We start from the raw sequence: 18222 nt of genomic DNA, 5'->3' as shown, positions 1-18222 counted from the left end.
TAGCATTACTCTAGATGGGTAACCCTCCTTTCTAAGTCCAATTAGTCTTTTACTCCGATCTCTCAAGATCCTTATCCCTAGAATATAGGTAGCTTCTCCTAGGTCCTTCATAGAGAAACACTTCCCAAGCGAGGACTTAACTTCCTGCAGGGTTGGGATGTCATTTCCTATGAGTAGTATGTCATCCACATATAACACCAAAAAGCTAACTATACTCCCACTAGCCTTGACATACACGCAAGACTCATCTTCACTCCTAGAAAAACCAAATTCCTTGACCTTTTCATCAAAAAAAGATTCCATCTGCGAGGTGCTTGCTTTAATCCATAAATGGATTTCTCAAGCTTACACACTCTATTAGGGTACTCGTTGCTGACAAAACCCTCTGGCTGACTCATGTAAACATCTTCAGCCAACTTTCCATTAAGGAAAGCGGTTTTGACATCCATTTGCCATATTTCATAGTCATGAAATGCAGCTATGGCCAACAGAACCCGAATAGACTTAATCTTGGCTACTGGAGAAAAGGTCTCATCATAGTCCACTCCAGGAATTTGAGAGAAGCCCTTTGCAACCAGTCTAGCCTTATAAGTGTGTACCTTACCATCCATGTCGGTCTTCTTCTTGAAGACCCATTTGCACCCAACTGTCTTACGACCTGGTACATTCTCAACCAAGTTCCAAACTTGATTGTCATACATGGACTGTATTTCGCTGTCCATTGCCTCTTTCCACTTGGCTGACTCAGGGCCTGCCATGGCTTCCACGTAACTGTTAGGTTCATCCAGACCTATCAGTGTCTCATCACTGATAAGTGTATCTCCTTCTGCAGTAATATGGAATCCATAGTAATGCTCAGGAGCATTTCCTAACCCTTGTGGAATGCCTCAGAGGTACAAACTTGTCAATTGGCTCAACAGGAGTTTCCTCCTCAAGTTGAGTGCTAGGGTTTGAAGTTCCTTCACCGCTTGACTCTTGAATTTCTTCAAGATCAACTTGCCTCCCACTGTTTCCTTGGCTTATGAACTCTCTCTCTCTCTCTAAAGAAAGCCCTCCTAGCTACAAAGACCACATTTTCACTAGGTCTGTAGAAGAGGTAACCTTAGGATTGTTGTGGGTAGCCGATGAAAATACACCTCTCGCTTCGAGGTTCGAGCTTATCATGAGTTTCGCGTCTCATGAAAGCCTCGCAACCCCAAATCTTGATGTGGTCTAATTTAGGTACTTTACCAGTCCACATCTCGTGAGGAGTTTTGGCAACTTTCTTTGTAGGGACTAGATTAAGGATATGGGCAGCAGTCTCTAAGGCATACCCCCAAAATGAGATTGGTAGCGAAGCTCAACTCATCATGGAACAAACCATATCCAACAAGGTTCGATTACGCCTCTCAGCCACACCATTCAACTGTGGTGTCCTGGGAGGTGTCAATTGTAAGACTATCCCACATTCCCTTAGATAGTCAAGGAACTCTGAACTAAGATACTCACCACCGCGATTGGATCGAAGCATCTTAATGTTCCTGCCCAATTGATTCTCGACTTCCTGTTTAAATTCCTTAAACCTTTCGAAAGTCTCTGACTTATGCTTGATCAAGTAGACATATCCATATCTACTGTAATCATCGGTAAAAGTCAAATAATAACGATTAGCATCCCTTGTGGCATGTTTGAATGGTCCACACACATCCGTGTGTACAAGGTCCAACAAACCTACACCCCTCTCACACGAGCCTGTGAAGGGTGACTTTGTCATTTTTCCAAGTAATCATGATTCGCAACTATCATCTGACTTTAGGTCAAATGACTCCAAGACTCCATCCTTTTGGAGTTGGCCTATGCGTTTCTTGCTTATATGTCCAAGACGACAATGCCATAATGATGCTTTATCCAAGTTATTATTATTAACAGAATCAATACACAATACATTATTTCCTAAGTTATCAACCACATATACTGTTTCATACACGCCATCACAAGGTAATGCTTTAAAATAAAGAACATTATTAAAGAAAGCATTAATCGAACCAACTTCATTATCAAACGAAAAGGTGAAACCTTGTTTATACAATGCATGAAAGGAAATAATATTTCTTGCCATTTTTGGCGAATAACAATACTTATTCAAATCTAAACTAAACCCACTACTTAGCGATAAAGTATAAACTCCAATCTTGGTGATAGGTAAAGCTTTCCTATTCCCCATGATTAAGTTTATTCTTCCTTGCTCCATATTCTCACTTCTTCTTAGTCGCTGCAAGTCACAACAAATATGAATACCACAACCGGTATCAAGGACCCAAGATTTAGAATGGGGTGAGTTATTAGAAATGATAGTGTAAATACCTGCATGGTTGGGTTTAACTTTCCCATCCTTCACATCTTGCTGGTATTTTGGGTAGTTCCGCTTCCAATGGGATTTTTCATGGCAATAGAAGCATTCAGCCTCTTTTGGGTCAGAAGAAGGAGTGACGAAACCTTTCTTGATTCCACTTGAAGAAGAGCCATCAAGGGTCCGAGCCTTGGTACCCTTAGAAGGGCTCTTTCTCTTCTTCCCTCGACTTTTCCCGATTGCCAAAACCGGAGTAGAGTTTGGAGTAGGAGTGTTAACAACCGACTTCCCCTTAAGACCTGTTTCTGTGGTCTTGAGAAGTCCCTGAAGTTTGCTGAGTGTGACCTCTTCCTTATTCATGTGATATGTCATGCGGAATTGATCATAGCACGATGGTAAGGAGTGCAAAATGATATCTATTGCAAGCTCCTCAGGGAAGTTCTCATTAAGTTTCAGCAAACGATCCACATACCTTTGCATTTCTGCATGTGGCTCGTGATGGATTCCCCGTCCTTCATCATGGCTGTTATCATGGAGCAGATGATTTCATACCACTCTTGTCGTGCACTTTGATGGTATCTTTCCATCAGATCTTGGTGCATTTCATAAGGGTAGAAATCATCATAAGACTTTTGGAGTTCAGTTGTCATCGTGGCCATCATGATGCATGCCACTTTCGTAGCATCTCTTTCATGTGCCTGAAAGTTAGCGATCTCCTGGGGAGTTGCAGTGGTCTCATCAATCTCCTTAAGCTCCTTGTCGAGGACATATTCTTTGTCCTTGTAGCGGGTAATCATCTTGATGTTTCTGATCCACTCATTGAAGTTGGATCCATCAAAGGTGACTTTCCCACACAAGTTCATAAGGGTAAAGGAGCCATTAGGGTTAGAGCCAGAAGCAGCATTGTTTGAAGACATCTGAAAGAAAAGGACAAGATTAGTTTAGATATTAAGAGAGTCCTTAATAAAAAACCCAAATGTAATACTAAGGCTAGGTCCCAATCACAATATATTATAACTTAGAAGAGGTATGCCGTAATCCAAGCTATAACATATTTGAAAGGTAGGTGAATGACGATTCACCAATTTCCACCACGAAAACCGAAATATTAAATATTAGGTTTTTTGATTGGTTCTTAGAAATTCCTAGATTCTTTGAGATTCAATGAACTTTTCAAAGGCATGTTTCAATCTCGAGTGTGCCCTCCAAGTTTTGTGACTGGGATACCGAGGATCACAAAACAAGGTGTGAAGTAACCATGCAAATCACTTGGTACCCTTAAAGTTTATCACTCAATCGATGTGTCGGTAAACCACACACGCTCCACCGATACTATAATAAACCTTAAGTCACCCTTTACCTACCTTGTTAAGTCCAAGTTAGTGTGCTGGTTAACCACACACGCTCCACCAACGACTTAAACAAAGTGTAAAGTGTAATTTCATGGATTAGCACCTTATTCAAGTTTTTCCTAAAGTAACTAAGATTGGGAATTTAATAAAACATTTAGTTACGTTATAATATTCATCATACTTTTAATGAGAATTTATAAGTCCTTGTCTTACCCGTTTGGCTAACGACCCTCCACCGGTCAAACAAGCGGTGGGTGAGAGTAGACACCCATTAAGTTGCCATTTATAGGCAACAACCTTATACCCAACCTTATAGACCGGCTTCGTGAATGAGGCGTACTAGCGGTAAGACGACTTTGTTCTTATATATATATATATATATATATATATATATATATATATATATATATATATATATATATAATTATTAAATCATAATAATATAAGTATAAGGGTTGAATTTTAACTTTTAAAATTCTAAGGGTTGGAACTAAAGTTTTTAACATGACTTTACTTGTTCCAAAACTTGAGGGCAAGTTTTGTAAACTTTCAAAACTTTTCATTTCTTGTAACTTATGAGTTTATTAGAGTAATAAAATGAAGACTCTTCATTTTTCTAACTCTTGTGTTCTTTTAATGGTTTTAACTCAAGTGACTTTTGGTTTTCCATAACTTGAGGACAAGTTATGGACTCCATTAAAACACATTATGATCAAGAATTAAACTACCACATAGGTTACAAGTAATTCCTATGATCATCTAAACATCATAAGATCAAGAACATGAACATGAACACTTTCATGAATCAAAACTACACTTAAAACTTTGTAATTTTGATAACTAGTTGTTGTAAATGGATTAGCAAAGACATTACACCATCTAAAACAAGTTTTCAAGTACCAAAACAGTTTAGGGTAATGTTTCTAGTCCATTTCCAGCAACTAAAGTCGAAAATCTGCACTCTGTGGCTCCTACTCGCCGAGTGCATGAACCTACTCGGCGAGTAGGTTGAAGATACAAGTGAACTCAGCGAGTCTTCCCATGGACTCGGCGAGTTCATCAGGCAGACAGCAAGTTTTTCGACTTTTTTCAAGTCTTAAGCACAAATAACAAAAAACAAACCTGGATCTGATACCACTGATGGGTTTTGAGCATTCTAACACTTCCTAAGTGTACATGCAACCCTAATAACCTTGGATCTATGTTTGTCTAATTATCATGCAAAGTTGAATTCCAAGGTTATATTCCTATCTAGCATACATGGGGAACAATTTCTAACTTGAATGAAAGATAGAATAATTTACCTTGTTGTTGTTTATGTTCCTTGAAACCTTGTGAGCCTAGCACCCCAAGTGTGATGCCTCAAAGGCTTCACACAACACCAAATGCTCTTGGAAAGACTTTTGAGAGAATACACACTTCTTGAAATCGGCCTAGCCCTTTTGTTTCTTATGTGTAGCCGATTTTGGTGGAGAATGAGACTCTTATATAGTGTTGACACATCTAGTTACACCATGTAAACCCTAATGTGTCATGACTCTTCATTTCCATGACCCATGGCTTTGTAACTCCCATTGAGCATCCTATGGGTAGAACCCAACTTGATAATCCATGGAGCCTCTTAGCCCACTATATAAGATATGAATGATTTACATAATCAACCCATATATTTAATTAGTTATCTTTTGATCACTTAATTAATTCCATATTAATTCTTTGATCAAACTAATCAAATAATATTATTAATATATTAGAACTTATAATATATTAATAATCTCCAAGTGTTATTCCTCTCATTTAGTCTATCCAATTGCATGGTGCCATGCAACCCAAATGGACCATGCCGGGTCGGGTCAAGTACTAACCAGAAATAGTTATGGACTTAGACACCTTATCCAACAACAATAAACTAGATATGGCTCGTAACAAGGCCGGTATCATTTTATGACTTTGTCACCCGTAGACCTACAGATCCCACTGTAGCTAGCAGCAAGATGCGGGGTAGTCAGTCCCGTATAGATCTATACACAAAAGTCACGTTCTCCCTCCAGGAGATTCTGGTTACAGGGTTAGTCCTACACTCTCGAATCCGGGGAAGTGTTACCAAGGATAGTCTCCAATCTTAAGAATAACGAATTTACAAGTAATAATATGGAAAATCCCATTTTATGATTGGCATGAATCCTTTGTAAAATATAAAATATAACATTTTATGATAAGCTTTTCAAATTTCCTTGTTTTAGATTTGAAAACTAACTCTACAAGTTAATTTCTTATTTGATTGGTTAAACGGTTTTCTGTGTTAGAAGCATGCTGAACATGTAAACATTTCATATGAAATAATACGTTTTGAGTACAAGTTCCATTGTACTTTTGCTTGTATTCCCCCCTGAAAACATGAAAAACTCGGAAAAAGGTAGGGGTATGAACTCACCTGACGTGGGTGTGCCGGGTTAGGACGCTAGGTGTCAATTTAGGACTTGAAAACACGCGAGGGTCCTAGGTAACATGAAGTGATAAATAATTGTATCTAATTAGTCATTAAACCACTAATTAAGCAAGCAAATACACTCTAATGCGTGGAAACACTTTATTTCAATAGTTACGAATGATATGGGTTGCATCTAAGGAGTGTATGGCCTCGTTAAGGAGTTTACTCTTCAAGTGTAATCCCTTAGGGGTGTTTATGGTTTCAAGACCATACCCGCATGATTTTATGGCCGTAAACTCATGGGAGTGGTGTTATTGGGTGCTCAAAGGTCTTATGCTTCACAAAGAAAGGTCCTAGGGGTGAATCAAAGGTTATGGAAGTGTTTGGGGCTTGAAATGGACCCTTTATGGAGCTTACGGTCTTTGGACCACTCCCTTGGGAGTTTACACTGTAAACATATGAGTTTACAACTGTAAACTCATGTTTGTCCATTTTTTATGTGTTTTGGTGGTTGTAGGTTAAGCATGCAAAGTTCTAGACCCAAATATAAGCCATACAAGGTGTTAAGGGCACTTAAACACCCTTTGGAGGTGTTTACGGTTTTGGGAGATCCCCAAAGCGTAAACTCATGTTTACTCCTATAATTTCATGCTTTGGGGTTCTTAGATCAATCATGCAAGTTTCTAGGTCATAAGCCAATCATTGGAAGGGTTTTAGGGCATCAAAACCCCCTTTTAGGGTGTTTACAGTTTTCGGATGTTCCCAAATCGTAAACACATGTTCTTGAGGTTTGTGGATGATTAAATCACGAATTTGCAAGTATGTTAGGATAAAAAAACATGCTAGGAAGGTTAACTTACAGTTGTGAAGCTTGAAGGGGCGTTTCTAGATCGAATCCTGAGTTGTAGAGAGAGAGTAGAGAGAGAAAGCTCTAAGGTGTGTGAAAAAGGTTCAAATGGAGACCTCTCAACCCTTATATAGGGTTGAGTTCACGGCCAGGTGGGGATCCACCCAATCCTGACATCAAACGGAGTTTAAGATTATACACGATTAAATGGCTGTAACCCGACTTAGTCGTGAAATAGAAATTTTTCCAAAAGAATTCGAGGGTATTTCACGTGATTTTATTGCTTTCAGACGCATATGAAAAATACAACAATAACCCAAAGGGATTTACTTAATTCAAAAGTTAACGGGAAATTTTTTAATAAAAATAAATTTTATTAACGAAAGTGGGTTACATTGACGGAATAAATTTCGGGTTGTCACATATCAGTCCTAAGTCCTTCAAGTCTTACTGGTGTAGATATGGTTTGGTAACAAAAGAAGTTTAAAAGAGTTTGGAAATAGTTTTATAACAATTTATCATGAAAGATGAGTTTGATAAACATTTAAAGCAGTTTTGTTGGCAAAGCAGTTAAAAGTGTAGAAAATCCTCTTGGTTGCAAGTTATAAATCACATGTGATTGATACTATAACTTGTTTGATTCAACTTATATTCCCCCCCAGAAAAGCATTTAAAAACATTTAAAAGGTTGATTAAGGGGTATGAACTCACCTGCAGTGAGTAGATTTGATGGAAGTGTTGGGTAGGATGCTAGGTGTCAAGTGAGGACTTGCACACACACACACGGATCCTATGTAACATGTAGTGATACATAACTATATATAATTAGTTATTTAATCACTAATTAAGTAAGTAAAGACATTCTAATGCATGAAAACGCTTTGTTTCAAGTGCTAGGAGTGTTAAGGGTTGTAACTAAGGAGTGTATGGCCTCACTATGGAGTTTACTCCTCAAATGGTAGCCCTTAGAGGTGTTTATGGTTTCTAGACCATTCCCTCCCATGAGTTTACGGCCATAAACTCATGGGAATGGTGTGTTTGTGTGTTTTAAGGTCTCATGCTTCACAAAGAAGTGTCCTAGGGTTGATTCAAAGGCTTTGGAAGTGGTTAGGGCTTGAAATGGCACACTTTTTGGAGTTTACGGTCCTTGGACCACCTTTGAGAGTTTATGGTCGTAAACCCATGAGTTTACGGTTGTAAACTCATGGTTACTCAACCATTTCGTGCTGTGGTGTTTCTAGTTTATGCATGCAAGTTTCTAGCCTCTTATCCAAGCTATAGAAGGTGTTAGGGGCATCAAAACACCCCTTGGGGTGTTTACGGTTTTGGGAGATCCCCAAACCGTAAACTCATGTTCTTGAGGGTTTTTGGTGTTTAGTCAATGGATTATCAAGTATACTAAGCAAACAACTACCTATGAGGAGTATACTTACTTATATGAAGCTTGTAAGAAGGTTTAGGACCCAAAAACACTAGTGTGTTCTTGGTGTTTTGAAGATCACTTGAAGATCTATGTGAAAATCGAAAATCCATGGATGAGATGATGTATAAACACTAGATTAAGTGTTGTAGGGAAGAATCTAGGAAGGAAACATTTACATTTTGGCGGATTTGAAGATATGAACTTATGATACTTGAGAGAAAAAGTGGTGGGTATTCTTGAACTTAAAGGTGGGAAGTGTAAAGTGAGGAATGGTGGGTAAACTCATGCTATATGCATGAATTCTTGGAAAAATGGTGTTTATGGCCCAAACACCTCTTGTTTGGTCGTGAACACGTAGCTAAGGTGTTGGATTGTTTTGCTCGTTACACCTCACTAATAACGACACTTCCTTTTATTTAATCGTTTGACGAAAAATAAAATAAAACACCAAACGAACTTAAATCCGGCCAAAAATGTACTGAAATGTTTTTGACTAATATTTGAAGTGTTTGACTGTGGAAATTATACAAATGAAAATTTCGGGTTGTCACATCATCCCCCCGTTAGAGGGAATTTCGTCCTGAAATTAGAGTTCAAACAACTAAGTTATTACACAATAACTAAGAAAAAAGATGAGGATATTTAAGTATCATTTGATCTTCACACTCCCAAGTGGACTCCGGTCCTCACTTGGCGTTCCAGCGAACCTTCACAATTGGGATGTGGCTTTGTTTCGTTCGTTTGACCTCTCTGTCCATAATCTCCACAGGTTCTTCCATGAAGCTGAGGCTCTCATTGATCTCGATCTCGTCGAGTGGGATTACAAGAGTCTCGTCGGATAGGCACTTTTTCAAGTTTGAGACGTTGAAGGTAGGATGTATGTTACTGAGCTCGCGGGGTAGATTGAGTTTGTAAGCTACAGGGCCGATTCTAGCGAGAATCTCGAAAGGCCCTATGTATCTTGGATTTAGCTTTCCACGCTTTCCAAAATGTATCAAGCCTTTCCAGGGTGAGAATTTCAAATGGACTCGGGGTCCCTCCTAGAAATCCAAGGGTTTTCTTCGTTTGTCTGCATAGCTTTTCTGTCGGTCTTTAGCGGCCTTCAATCGTTCACGAATCTGAACGATCTTCTCGGTCGTTTCCCGAATGATCTCTGGACCCATGAGAGTGCTATCAGGAACTCGTCCTTTAGCTAACTGAGTGTCACCCACCTCAGCCCAGCACAGAGGGGACCTGCACTTTCGGCCGTAGAGGGCTTCAAATGGAGCAGCTTTGATGCTCGCGCTATAACTGTTGTTGTAAGAGAATTCGACGAGGGGTAAGTGGGTATCCCATGCCTTAACAAAGTCGATCACACAGGCTCGCAACATATCTTCCAGACTTTGGATAGTTCCCTCACTTTGCCCGTCGGTCTGCAGATGGTAGGCTGTACTCATGTCTAGCCTCGTTCCTAAGGAGCTTTGTAATGACTGCCAGAACCTCGAAGTGAACCTACTATCTCTATTAGAGATAATAGATATAGGAACACCATGCAATTGTAAAATCTCCTTAATGTATGTTCTTGTGAGTTTCTCCATCTTGTCTGTTTCTTTGACGGGTAGGAAGTGCGCGGAATTGGTCAATCTGTCGACGATGACCCATATGGTGTCAAGCCCACCCGTTGTCTTGGGTAGCTTGGTTATGAAATCTATAGTGATCCGCTCCCACTTCCATTCAAGTATCTCCGATTGTTGTAGTAGACCTGATGGTTTCTGGTATTCGACCTTGACCTTGGCGCAAGTAAGGCATTTACTCACGAAGGTAGCGATTTCCGCTTTCATGTTTGGCCACCAGTATCATCTCTTGAGACCCATATACATTTTATTTGAAACTGGGTGGACGGAATATCGGGTGTTGTGCGCTTCCTTCATGACCAAATCTCTGAAGCCACCGTGTCACGGTGTCCAGATTCGGTCCATGAGATATAAGACTCCGTATCCCTTGACATCCAAGTTCTTATCCATTCCTCGCAGGGATTCTCCCACCACATTTTTAGGTTTCAAGGCTTCGAGCCGAGCCTCCTTAATCTGTGCGGATAAATGAGAATAGATAGTCATTGTTAATGACTTGACCCTTCGACCTGAATATTCCTTCCGACTTAGGGCGTCTGCTACTACATTGCCTTTACCCGGATGATAACGAATTTTGCATTCGTAGTCATTGAGTAGTTCGACCCACCGTCGTTGTCTCATATTGAGCTCCTTTTGGTTGAATATGTGTTGGAGGCTTTAGTGGTCAATATAAATGGTGCTCTTTGTACCATACAGATAGTGTCTCCAGATTTTTAGGGCGAACACCATAGCTCCTAATTCGAGGTCGTGTGTGGTGTAGTTGACTTCGTGTGTCTTCAGTTGTCTTGAGTCGTAGGCGATGACCTTACCTCGTTGCATCAGAACACAACCGAGCCCTTGATTGGATGCATCACAATATACCACGAAATCTTATGTCCCTTCGGGGAGGGAGTAGTATCGGTGCGGTGCATAAGGCTCGTTTCAGGGTTTGGAATGCCTTTTCTTATTTTTCCCCCAGTCAAAGGCCACGCCTTTCTAGGTCAATGTTGTAAGGGGTTTCGCGATTCGAGAGAAGTTCTGTATGAACCTGCGGTAGTAGCCAGCGAGGCCTAGAAATTGAAGAATTTCTGTAGGCGTCTTCGGTGCTGACCAGTTCTCAATAGCTTTAATCTTGGATTGGTCCACGTGGATTCCTTCTTTGCTAACCAGTGTCCTAAGAATTCGACTCTTCGGATCCAAAATTTGCACTTAAAGAACTTCACGTATAGTTTCTCCGATTGTAGGGTTTCCAGGACTTGTCGTAGATGATCGTTATGCTCCTCCTTGCTTCGAGAGTAGATAAGTATGTCATTAATGAAGAGGATGACGAACTGATCCAAGTAAGGACAGCACACCCTACGGGGAAGTCTTTTGGATCTTTCGTTTTCTGGATTATCAAGTATACTAAGCAAACAACTAGCTAAGAGGAGTATACTTACTTATATAAAGCTTGTAAGAAGGTTTAGGACCCAAAAACACTAGTGTGTTCTTGGTGTTTTGAAGATCACTTGAAGATCTATGTAAAAATCGAAAATCCATGGATGAGATGATGTATAAACACTAGATTAAGTGTTGTAGGGAAGAATCTAGGAAGGAAACACTTACATTTTGGCGGATTTGAAGACACTTGAGAGAAAAAGTGGTGGGTGTTCTTGAACTTGAAGGTGGGAAGTGTAAAGTGAGGAATGATGGGTAAACTGATGCTATATGCATGAGTTCTTGGAAAAATGGTGTTTACGGCCCAAACACCTCTTTTTTGGTCTTGAACACCTAGCTAAGGTGTTGGATTGTTTTGCTCGTTACACCTCACTAATAACGACACTTCCTTTATTTATTCGTTTGACGAAAAATAAAATAAAACACCAAATGGACTTAAATCCTGCCAAAAATGTACTGAAATGTTTTTGACTAATATTTGAAGTGTTTGAATGTGGAAATCATACAAATGAAAATTTCGGGTTGTCACAATGTTCAACTCTTTTTGGTCGAAAATGTGTTGTAGGCTTTTATGGTCAGTGAAGATAATGCACTTGGTTCCGTAGATATAATGTCTCCAAATCTTTTACGCGAAGACCACTGCTCTTAACTCTAGATCGTGATTTGTATAATTGACTTCGTGTGCTTTCAGCTGTCTCGAGGTATAAGCAATAACTTTTCCTCACTGCATGAGCACACAAGCTAAGCACTGATTGGATGCATCGTTGTTGACGACGAAGTTGTCCGTCCTTTCAGGAAGAGACAAGATAGGCGCGCTGCATAGGGTCTGCTTCAATGTTTGAAACACAGTCTCTTGCTTTTCTCCCCAACTAAAGGGTACACCTTTCTGAGTCAGTGTGGTTAAAGGTTTAGCAATCCTAGAGAAATTCTAGATAAACCTACGATATTAGCCAGCGAGACCCAAGAATTGACGGATTTCTGTGGGCGTATTTGGTGCTAACCAATTCTCGATCGCCTTGATTTTGGAAGGGTCCATGTGTATGCCCTCCTCGCTAACCACGTGGCTGAGGAAAGTTACTTTTTTGATCCATAATTCACACTTAGAGAATTTTGAATAAATTTTCTCCATCCTTAGAGTTTCTATCACTAGCCTCAAGTGATGTCTGTGATCTTCCTCACTCTGAGAGTAGACAAGTATATCATCAATGAATACTATCACGAACTTTTCTAGGAAGGGGCGACACACCTGATTCATCAGATCCATGAATACCACGGGTGCTAACTACAACTCGTAGGCGAATGGCTTTTTCATAACGAAGGATATCAGCACGATTTGGGCTCAACGAATCCATGCCAATGATGACATCAAAGCTTTGTATGGAAACTGGCATAAGATCGATTGGAAAGAAATGGTCATTTATGGTAAGGGTACAACCTATGAATACGTCGTTAGTGCTCTTTTTCTTTCCGTTAGCCATCTCAACGGTAAATGTTTCAGTTAAAGGTTGGGATTTATGCTTGAGTAGATGCTTAAATGCATGAGTAACAAAACTTGTGACAACCCAAAGTTTATTCCGTTACATTACCCCGTTACCGTTAACGGAATATTCCATTTTATAGAAGTTCTGTTAATTAGAGGTCGCCAAATAAATAAATGTTTTATTTATTTATATTATATGTCGTTAACATCGTGATACAAGAAATAAAGACACTTACTTTACATTTCCATATTAATTTGGAAAAAGTTAAATTTTATTACGACCACTAAATCGGGTGCGACCAAAAGCCCCGTGTAACGGCAGTACCAGGTAGATTCCCACTGAGCTCCAACTCCAACCCATATATAAGGGGGAATGGACTTCATTCCACCCCTTTTCACTCTCTCTCTATACTCTCTCTCATAAAAGTCCGATTTCGTCTAAAATCCGCAACCAAAAGCCTCCAAATCGTAAGTCTCCTTACCCTAGCTTATTCTAAACATCATGGATTGTTGCATTAGCCCAAAAATCGAACTTAGAAGCTGTTGAAAAGGAGTTTACGGACTAAGAGCCTCCTTAGGCCGTAAACCCCTAAAAAGAGGCCAAAATGACCCAAATTTGTCCCCTTGAGCTTAGGAACCAATTGAGGATTTAGCCTAGGAGTGTTTGAAACATAAAACAACAATTTTTGGGGCATAAAAGAGGGTTTACAGCCCAAGCACATGCTTAGGCCGTAAACACCCTCTAAACTTCTTAAATCAAGTCTAAAACACTCCCAAACCACCCATAGGCTTAAGACATAAATTAGGGACTTGCTATTTCGGGTTTGGAGCAATCAAACACATGAAAATGAGGGGTAGAAAAAAGTTTACGGCCCAAGCATATACTTAGGCCGTAAACACCCCTAAACCATGCAAAATGGTGGTTTAAATTCCCCCAAATGGCCTTATACTTCATTATAAATTACTAGGATTGAAATAAGGGCCTTAAACTTCCATAAAATAAGAGGGTAAGAGTTCACGGCCGTGAACTCCCATAGGGGTGGTTCATGGGCCATAAATTCCCATATGGTCCCTTTAAACACCTTAAATCCACTCATACAATTTAGATTTGGACCTAGAAAAATTCCACGATCGAGATAAAGCCTTTAAACATCCTAGAACCCCCTCACCATGATTTTACGGCCGTAAACTCATGGGGAGTTGTCCCAGGGCCGTGAACTATGTATATAGAGTTTAACTCTTGAAGAGTAAACTCCATTCCTAAGTCATTGAAGCCCTTAAATGTTACCCGGGACACCCCTAACCCTTGACCAAAGTGTTTTCCGCTCTTAGGGTGCGTATACTTGTTTCATTAGTATTAAATGTACTAATTGTATGTGAACATATGTTATCATATGTTAAATAGGTCACTAAGTGTGTCCAAGTCTTTACTTGACACCGAGCATCCAACCGGCACCTTCGTCGGATCCACTTACACCAGGTGAGTTCATACCCCTGAATGAACCTTTTTAAATGTTTTTACATGTTTTATAGGGGGGAATACAAGTTAAACATGTCAGTTATCATATCAATCACATGTGATTGATAACCCGCATGCACAAGGATTTTACCACACTGTAAACTGTTTTACCGAGTAGGATACTATAAATGGTTTTCTAAAATGTTTTCACTTGTTCAAAACTCTTACTTATACTATTTTATCAAAGTTCATTTTAAACTGGTTTATGAAAGGTTTCCAAAGAATTTCTAAAGGTTTTCAAACTTATTTTACCAAAGAATACCAAGTTGTGATTTTCTTAAGTATAAAGGTTTTTCCAAGGTTTTCATCAAAGTTCTCTTTCATGTCCTATACTCTTACTTGTTAGATACCACTGCTTCGCTTTTACTTAGTTTAAACTCCTACTTGATAACATTTCCACTTCGTGATACACTTATATTTGGTAACGCTTACACTTTACGATTCGGTTATTCACACTGTTCGTTTACACTTCACAATTCGGTTATTCCACACTGTTCGTTCACACTTCACGATTCGGTTATTCCACACTGTTCGGTTATACCTCACGATTCGCTTATACATCACGATTCAGTTATACTTCACGATATGTTTCCACTTGTTAAACACTCAGACGTAGCTAGATGTATGTCTGTGCTTGTATATCTGCATATAAATAATGATTGAAGGACTTAGGAAGGCTTGTCCGCCCTATTTCCTTTTCTTCGTTGAGATGTGGTCTGGTGGGATCGGATGGCCGTCCGAAGGTTGTTTGATTCATTAGTTATATATTATGTATGCAAGCATAGACATATAGGTTTACATTAGTCAGTTCAGTTATGAGTCTCTACCTCTAGTTCAGCACTTATATTGGAAACCCACTACCCACTATTTGGGATGCAGCTTCGGGACACGGCCTTCTCCGTCGTCTAGTTGGTAACCAGAGTCTCCTGTAGGGAGAGCAGACATTGTGTGTATAGATCTATACGGGATTGACACCCCCGCACCCTGACTGCTAGCTACAGTCCACGGCCTACCAAGCCAAGGGGTGACGAATGTCATATTTTATATAGACGCTTGCAGGGCGTCAGGTACTCTAGTGTTGGTTAGTATGGTTACGAGTATCCCAGGTTACCTTATAATTCATGGCCTTAAGGTAATGGTATTTTACACTGTATTTCACATTGTATTTTACACTATATGCTGGAAACCCACTATCAGAGTCACACTGTTTTTAGACCTTGCTAGCCGTATCTTTCATTAGATACTGTCTGGGGTCTGTATCCTCTGTTTTAGACCTTACTAGCTGTATCTTTCATTTGATACTGTCTGGGGTCTGTATTCTTGTTTTAGACCTTACTAGCTGTATCTTTCATTTGATACTGTCTGGGGTCTGTATCCTCTGTTTTTAGACCTTGCTAGCCGTACCTTTCATTTGGTACCGTCTGGGGTCTGTGTCTCTTTTGTTAGACTGAGCCAGGCGTGTCGTTCGTTCGATACTCTCCTGGAGTCTGTGATTCCTCTTGCCTTAGTCAACAGTCTTCACTGCTCAGGCATATGTTATTTTCCCTGATTTCTCCTGCTTTCTTTAATAATCAAATTCTGTATTTTGATAGTGATAGCGATTAAGGGAAAACTAGTTTTTACCACATAACTCCGTCCAGTCTTGGTAGAAGACTGCTTTTATTAAAGAAAATATAGGATTTTCTGGAAAAGACACTAATGTAATGGACACTCTAAAACTACCACTTTTATTAAAGTTATTTGGATAAAATGACACTAAATAATTATGAACTCACCAGCATTTGTAAAAATGCTGATACTCGCTTTTCAAATAACTTGTATTCGTAGGTCAGCTTTAGACAGGTACACTCCAGGAGCTTCTATTGAATACGGTTTTGTGCCAAGCTGCTCTTATATTATTACCTATATTGCTGCGTTGTATTGTTATGTAAATCATGTAAAACTATTACTATTAATTGAATGGTTGTTGTACTTTGATTACTATAATGCATGTGATGTGATACTTGACATGATGTCATCCACCCCAGAATGTTTCCGCCATTCCGGTTTTAGGGTGTGACAAAACTTCTCTTCACACCAGAATTGAAAAGAAAGCATGCATATGAGTTGTCGAGGAGGAACGTACCTATAAATACGGTGGGATTGGCGACTGCATCTTCTTGGCCCATAGCTAGCACTTTCCCCGTGTTGCCAACTGTTGTTGCTTTTAGGAAATTCCTCTTGAAGTGCCCGGTCTCCCCACAGCCATAACAGGCTTGACCGACACCTGCTCTAGGAGCCTGATTGGTTGGTTGGGCTTGTGTCTTGCAGAAACACGTTGTATGCCCCTTCTTGCCACAGTTATTGCACAACATTTCAGGGCACGACTCGTGATGGTGGAAGTTACACTTGTCGCACCTTGGGAGGGTACCAGCATATCTACTGGCAGTTGCTTGAGTTGCAGGAACATCGGCAGGAGTGGTAGCAGCATGAACTGCCACTACTTGTTGTTTCTTGGAAGGCTCCTGCGAAGACTTGCCCTTGTGCTTGTTCCAAAACTTTTTTTTCTCACCACTCTCCTTTGGTGGTTCAGGAACGGCTGCTGTGGTTCCATGATCAACCCTGTGATCTATCAGAGACTACGCTAGATACTTGGCGCTGTCAAACGTGAGATGTCTTGTGGCTAATACATTTCCTTGAGTTGGGGGTGTCAATCCCCAAATGTACCTCTCTATTTTCTTGCTTTCCGAAGTGACCATCCCGGGACATAGAAGTGCCAGGTCGCAGAACCTAGCAGTGTATGCTCCAATGTCGGAACACTTCATCTTCAGGTTCCAGAGTTCGTGCTCCAATTTTTGCATCTCGCCCCTTGGGCAATACTCAGTAGGCATCAGTTCTTTTAAACTCTCCCAATCCATAACATTGGCTATCGACAGAGTTAGGGATTTGACCCGGCTATTCCACCAAGTCAATGCTCTATCGGTGAAGGTGAAGGCGACAAAATTCACCTTGATTGCTTTGCGACACGCATAAATCTCAAAAACTGATTCGATCTTCTCGAACCACCGGGTTAGGGCAATGACACCTCGATTGCCGTCGAAGGATTTGGGCTTCGCATTCATGAAATCCTTGTAGGAACACTCCTTCTGATGTCCCTGGCCACCATCGAGATTATGGGGATGGGTACCACTTCCTGACCCACTAGAGCCGCCAGAATTTATATGCGACATTGCGGCAGCCACAACAGATGTAACTGCTGCCTGGAACATGGCAGGATCGAACTGAGGAGGTAGTGGTGGAGGATCTGTTGGGGGATGGTTTCTCTTTCTGTTGGGTCTCTTCCTGGGAGGCATCTTTCTCTAAAAGATACAAGGGGAAAATGATGATAAGATTTCTACACAGATCATCAATTGGATAATTTCTAGCAAGATATATCGTAATCCTACAGCGTTAACAGAGATCTACAAATAAGGTTTATTAACATAAACAAGGAATTGAAGGTCTTTCATTGGAGAGGATTAGTACTACTTGTAACAAGTTTTGTGCAGTGATATAGTGTTATAAAATACTCATATAGTATTTTAACTATGTGCTTTGTTAATATAAGATTTGGTGAGTTTTAGACTTGTCGCAACGCCACAGTCACCCCCAAACACATGTTGGTCATATCTCGCACAAATATAGTTGATCAGGTTATATTGGCCCCCACATATGACTACATAACTATTCATGTTTAACCGCAGTGTCCAACATCTAAATACTTTTGTTTTGATCTTCTTGTGATACTATTTCTGGTATATATGTATACTTGTATACTTCTTGTAAATAATTATATT

This window comes from Lactuca sativa, chromosome 7 (assembly GCF_002870075.4).
Source record: "Lactuca sativa cultivar Salinas chromosome 7, Lsat_Salinas_v11, whole genome shotgun sequence".
Classification (NCBI taxonomy): domain Eukaryota; kingdom Viridiplantae; phylum Streptophyta; class Magnoliopsida; order Asterales; family Asteraceae; genus Lactuca; species Lactuca sativa.
This window is presented reverse-complemented; position numbering follows the sequence as displayed.